This window comes from Apis dorsata, unplaced genomic scaffold (assembly GCF_000469605.1).
Source record: "Apis dorsata unplaced genomic scaffold, Apis dorsata 1.3 scaffold_109, whole genome shotgun sequence".
NCBI classification, from domain to species: domain Eukaryota; kingdom Metazoa; phylum Arthropoda; class Insecta; order Hymenoptera; family Apidae; genus Apis; species Apis dorsata.
Genome location: NW_006263405.1, coordinates 91819 through 99424, shown reverse-complemented (window position 1 = coordinate 99424; position 7606 = coordinate 91819). Strand labels below are relative to the sequence as shown.

The following is a 7606-nucleotide window of genomic DNA, read 5'->3' as shown; positions in this document are numbered from 1 at the left end:
ATATAAATTTAAATAATTTATTATAAAAAATTTATAATATTTTTAACTTTATATTATATATATAATATATAAAAATGATCTCTTCTATTAATATTAAATTATATCATTTTTATTCTATATTTTTTAAATGATTTATTGAATATTTAATAAAAATTATATTTTATAAAAAATTAATTTAATTTATATTTTCTAAAAAAAAATTACATAATCAATAATATATAATTGTACATATTAGAAATAATATTTAAACACAATTTCCAAAAAAATCAACTCAAAAAGTTATTTCAAAAATTTAACATAAATTCATTATTATTAATTTGAAATTATAATTAAAATTTACGAAATGAAATAATAATTTTCATTAAATTAAATCTCTTAGAATTATACTATATTTAATCGATTGTATTCCATGATATAATTTTCGTATAAATATTTTTGTATAAATATTCAAATATAGATCAAATAAGAATTTTTTTATTTATATAAGCAAAAGTTTGAATGAAAAATTGAACAATAATTTTTGTATTTTATTATTTTCTCTTTATTTAATTTAATCTTCTGCAAGTTATTATTCATTTCATAACATTTTATAAAAATATTTAAATATAAGCAAATGTTTAAATATAAGTAACATTTATTAATAACATTTCTGATAATGTCAAATTTAAAATTATTTGATAATGTCAAATTTAAAAATTATAATGTAAAAAATATGTGATAATGTCAAATTTAAAAATTATAATCTAAAAAATATAGAAAATTATAGTAAATCCAAATATTAAATTCTAAAATATAAGGGATGCAATAAGTTATGTACTCGTATTATTTCGATGTAAGTGCGAAAACATGAATATTGTTGCATTAATAATTAACTTATTTTGATATTATAATATATAGTGAGATTATTCAAAATAAAAACTAATCACCATGCCACCAATTTGATTGATTAAAAATTTAAACAAATAAATAAATTAAAGTTAACTAACATTTTAGTCAGAAAAAACTAAAAGATTATGAAATTAATCTTTATATGATTTATAACAATAATAAATATATGTACATGCTTCATGAAGAAATTTAAACTTAATGATTAAACAATCTGATAAACTAATGATTAAAAATTCCTCATTCCTCTATATTTCTTTATATTTTATGGCTTGCATCTACTATCGTTTTAAAACAATGTTATCAACTTCTCAATTAAGAAAAAACTAAATACATATTTAATCACTACATATATACAGAAAAAAAAGAAGATAAATATAAAATAAAATTATTATATTACAATATATGTTTAATATTATGTGTTTAAAATGAAAATGTAATAAAAAGTATTAATAAAAATTAAATTTTATTTTAGAATATCTAAACTTTTAAATTATTGTTTATAGATTTCTTAAATTTTGATATGTAAAATCAAATAATAACTTAATTGGAATAAATTCATTAAAAAATTATGTGTATATAAATTTTCTTGTTTTAATATTTCTTATGTCATGTAACATTATATGAAACTTTTATTTAATTTAATTTAATAAAAACATTCTTATATTATTTAAATTATCTTTTGATTAAACAATTACATGATGCTTTAAATCGCAAAATCGAAAATTTTGCTTTAAAAATACTTTAAATACTGGATGTAACTTTTGAATATTTAAATTTAATATCGACAAATAAAATTAATATTTTTAACAATTCATTAAAATCTTGAAAAAAAAAGAAGAAGAAAAGATCTAAGAAAAAATCCATAATACTTCGAATTCAGTTAATATAAAAAATCGAAAAGCTAAACATTACAATAATTAAATATGTTGAATAATTAAATTTATAGCAGATTATTATTTATATGAATAGATAAAAACCTTTTCTAAGCAATTATACAAGATTATAAAAAAGATAAAAAAATATCGGTAAGAAGAAAGTACCTACACTGCCTAAAATGGAGAGACGCAAAAGATGTGTTGATGCTGTTAGCATGCCACACAGCTTCTACAACTTACGTTGTTATGTGGTCACAAGAAGAGCCAGTTACAAAGCAAAACCGGACGTCGTTCTTGATTACAACATTCACAAAGTAGGGATGAACAGATCAGATCAGGTGACTGCTTATTATCCTGAAATAGTGGAAAATATTTTTCTTTCACCTATTTATAATTAGCACTATAATCGTTGCATTATTTCGAGAAACTAGGGATATAGATGAAAAAAAGAATGAACTCATATAATTAAATTGGGAAGTAGCTTCGAATAAAGATAATTAATTGTTTCGTTTGAATACATACACATCGTACATAAACTTTTAAAAAATAAAATGATTTTTATTTTTATATGTGTATATATACACACATATACGACACACGCACACGCACACATACACACGCCGCACGTAAATTCGATATTAATCCGAACTGCAAAATGATCCATATCAAATTGATTAAAATTTATCTATTTTTCTTTACTCAATTAATATTATTATCAATCAGTAAATCAATAGAATCATTTGTTGAAGAGATTATTGAAATACCTATTTATCAAAAGATTCTAAGATTGTATATAGCGAAAGACTTAAGGATATACACAAATTGAAGAATAGATACATTTCGAAGATGACTATCAATTTCGAAAGAATTCAAACCCAACTTTTATTTACAATGTGCATAAACATCAACAAAAAGCTGGAAAATGGAAAACCATCCTAAGAAATTGACTATTAATGTATGTTTTTGCAAATCTTTATATTATTTGATTATATATCTGATTGTTTAGAAGAATCAAATACAGTAGCTATATTATGAATAAATTGAAATATATTTTCTTTCGATGTATATAATTTTAAGAAAGATATTTTTATCTCATATATCTAAATAAATAAAACATTTCTACTTATTTATAATATTATAATGTTATAATATGTTATAATATATAATGTTAAAATATCTATTAAGGACGTGAAATCATCAGAAAAATAATATTACGAAAATTACTTGATACATTATTATACATTGATATTATTATATATTGATGCAATATTAATAATATATATATATATATATATATATATATATGTTAATATTTTTTGGAGGATCAATTTTAGGAGTCAAAATAAATATAAAATTTGATATATAAAAATATTGGTCGAAGTTTATTTATTAGTTTAAGCTATTATAAATAATTTAAGTTTACATTAAATGAAACAAGACGGGAACAATATGCAACAGTAATGCAATGAAGAGAAATCTCGTTTTTTCCCTTCGTTTTTTCACTTCGATTAATACAAATATCAATCTCTTTATATCAAATAACATCAGTTTTATAACATCACTTTTTTGATAGTTTCAATATCTTAAATATTCGTTGTAAATTAAAGGAAACATTTTTTATATTATTTTAACTTATTTTTATATACTATATTATATCTTTCATAAATCAGTCTTAAAACATTTATTTGATCTACATATCATTTATATGATCTACATATTTTCTTGTAATTGTAATATTTTATTAGATATAATAATATATTAACTTTATAAATATGAGATAAATATAAATTACTAATATATGGCTGATATAATAAAAATCACAATGTTTGAAAAAGAATTAATAATGTAATAATAAAAATAAAAAAAAGTTTTTCATATGAATATAAAACACAATATATACAAGTTGGTTTATATCGAATTTTATGAAAAATTACACTATAATATATAATATAATATAATATAATATAATATAATATAATATAATATTATTACACTATAATATATAATATAATAATTTTCTTAATAATTTAAATATTATACCAGTTCAAATGATGTAAAATCTGACGTATAATAAAACAAGGCAGTAAACATAAACCTAAAATATTTATTTATTATAGCTATAACTATTAATTGCCAATCTAATATTATTTTTCAATCAAATACTATTATTTTATGTTACAATAGTTTTTAAAATTGAACCAAATTTTTTATTTGAATTTTTGATTTTTGATTTTTGATTTTTGATACTTCCAATCGATGAAATTTAGAATTCAGAATGTAGAAGATACAGAAGAGTAGTTTCTAAATCTAAAATTTTTGTTTCGGATATTTTTTAGCAATATTATTAAAAAAAAATTGGGTATAATTAAATTTTGCCTGCAATTGAATTCAGAATTAATATAATAAAACTAATACAATTATTTTCACTCTATAAATTGTCAATTTATTATTTGGTTACCGATTGAAATTTAAAGAAAGAGAAACTGAGCCCAAGATATAAAATTTTCAATTATTTATTAATTTCTTAATTGGATATTAAATAAATGAGATATTGGTAAAAAAATTTTGCTATATTATATATTGTATTGAAAACTGCATATTCAGATATTAAACATTAAATGCTTATCCAGATGTTACTAATACAACATATAAAAGTCATTATGCAAGAGCTGATCTAGCTAACGACTTTAATATCTATGGCTTTAATCTCTTTAATATCCTATCTGAAATTCACAAAAAATCTTATCACTCGTTCTCAAGAAATTAAATAGATTTGACTTACAAATATAACAAATACGATATCAAATACGAGAAGAAATAGAAAAAAATGAATTTAATAAAGAAATATAATAATTGTTGTTATTTTAGAATAAAAAAGATCATATAATAAATTAACATTGAAAGCTTCATTATAAACTTTATTATTTTCTTTCTATTCTGATCAATTACAATTTTTTCATAAGTATACTAAAACATGCATTAGTAAATATGATCTTGCAAAAATATAAAATCACTTTTGTCCTACTCATGCATCGATCACATGCATTTGTTTATATCTATTAATTCATTTTGTTGAACAAACATAATTATATAAAAAATACAATAACATAATCATATGAAAAAATAAAAGAGAGATATCTATTTTATCTTATAATTCTCAATGAAACAAATAAAAAACGCTTAATCAAAATGCTTAAAAATATTTTAATTCTAAAATCAATTCTATAAAATATTTTTGAATCATTTTTTAATGAAAAATTTTATAAAACATTTATAGAAATATATGATAATATTATAAGTTTCTTCGCATATTTATAATTATATATGCAATATATATTTATAATTATATAGACAAATAAAAGAATTATCTTTGCAGAAGTATTTAAAATCTTTATCTTATTCATTGATAATAGTTGTATGATAATAAATATATACAATACAAAGCATGAAACGTAAAAAGAATATTTGAAAATATATAATTGTATGCATAAAATGCATAAATATAATCTGTCGATATTAATCTTGTTTTAACATATATAAACATAAAGGACATATTGAATACTTTTATAAATACAAAACAAATTTCAGTATTTCACATTTCAAAATTTATTTTAAAAATTATTTTAAAAATTATATTATTAAATATATAGTTAAACATTTTAATTTTAATATCTGAGAAATTTTACATTTTTTTTTTAACACTCTATAAACGTAATCTTTAAATAATCTTTAAATAAAACAAAACATATTTTAATTTTTAATATTTTTTTTCATATATATTTTTTATACACTTAAAACTTAAATAAACATAATTAAAAATTACATTTGTGAATTATATATTTGAATTATAATATTATAATATTTATTTCTATTTACTTAACTTAGATTAATTTATTTGCACTGAATTTGTGATAAAATCGCTTTTTTATTTCATTTATTGTGAATAAATGTTTCAAAATTTATCGTGAAAATACATAGTTATAATTATTTTACAATTAATAGAAATTATTCTAAATAATAAAAGGATTATAATTTAAATTAAAATTCTCAAATAAATATAATATTTCTTTTTATAAACTATTTTTAAATGAAAAAAAAATTCAATCATTAAAAATATTTACTTCTTGAAAGGGAAAACTTCGTAACTTTTATATAAATACTTTTAAATAATTAGATTATCTTCTACATAATTTTTATAATAAATTAATTATCTTTTATTGAAATATTAAATATTCTCTTTACAAAAAATAAATAATCAATTATTCTATATATAATTTTTATTAGATTGAAATAATTAATTTGTTTTATTTAAAATATTATTACATTATACATATCATATAAAATATACAATATAAATAAGCAAATAATGATTTTAAATAATTAAAAAAAATTTATTTTAATAAAATATATTATAAATAAAATGTTTTTTAGAATGTAATTTTAATTTTAATTTAATTTAAATTTAATTTAATTTTTTTAATTTTTCTATTATATTACATAATTTAGAATTTATTCATGATGTCATATTTTCTTTAAAAATACAAAATATAATTGAATAATGTTAATTTGCAATTATATATAGATTTTTTTTATGTTCAATTATGATAAGAAGACTAAAAAAAAACAAAAAAATATATGATATCCATAAAAATTCATAAAAAATTTCGAATAAAAAAACAAAATATAAAGACATATTATGTTCTGATTCGTATCTTTACAATTAATAAATAATGTAAATAAAGACACAATTGAAAAATTTACAAATTTTAATATGTATTTCAAAAATATTTAATTTTTCCAATGTGATAATTATTTATAAAAATTATTATTTTATTATTAATTTATGTTTATAAGATATATTTATAAAAATATGTCTTATTATGATTTTAATTATACATATTACATATTATATTAACATTTCATTATATCTTTCTGTAAATAATACAATGTAAAAAAAATTGAAATGTGATAAAATATTTTAAAAAATTAATGTTCCTAATCATCATTATTCAAAGGTATTGTTCAAAGATCAAATATATATTTCCTTAAAATTTTTTAATAAAAAATTTATAACATCTTGTGTCTGAAATAATAAAATGTTGCATTAGATATATAATAATTAATATAATTAATCCCTAAAAAAAAATTATATATGATTATCATTTCTTATTTTGATTTGTAAAATATAAATATTCTTAATACATTAGTAATGTTAATATAATTATAATAATAAAAAAAAAATAGCAAAATAAAATTTAAGGAATATATCAGTATACATGATGCATTGATATATAACCTTTAAATTAAACATTAGTTTAATCATACAAGAAAAATAAGATAAATATAAAGCAATAAGAAATTATTTGCATGAATTTCATAATAACAATTAATCATATTTTTTTTTTATATATCAAATTCGATATTATATTTTTATAAAGATATATCAAAATATTCTTAAAAAGATTAATCATGAAATTCACTTGAATCTAAAATATTATTAAATTTGAAACTTTGAAACCCAAAATGTTTATTTCTTTTCTAAACAATATTCCAAGAATATAATATATATTCTATGTTAAAAACAAAAGTTTCAAATAAATTTTAAATGGAATTTTTCAAAATGATTATTGCTATTATCATCATTAATATTAGTTATTTTTTTGATTTATAAAAAATTAAACTTTTATATTTTATATATTCTTATATATATTTTTAAATTTTTATATATATATCTACATAAACTATTGCAATAAATTGATTGTATCTAATGTATTAAATGTTTATAATTGTATCAAAATGAATCTAAATTCATCAATTAAATTTATTATTGATTATATAAAAAT

At 17.0% G+C, this 7606-nt stretch overlaps 1 long non-coding RNA gene across 1 annotated transcript in view; it reads right to left on the bottom strand.

Moving 5' to 3' along the window:
• Positions 1-1888: 1888 nt before the first annotated feature.
• The window catches only part of LOC116185144, a 7819-nt gene continuing 2101 nt past the window's right edge, over positions 1889-7606 (bottom strand). The window contains exon 3 of the long non-coding RNA XR_004149916.1: positions 1889-2117. This is a non-coding gene — a long non-coding RNA (uncharacterized LOC116185144). The remainder of the gene's footprint in view (positions 2118-7606) is intronic.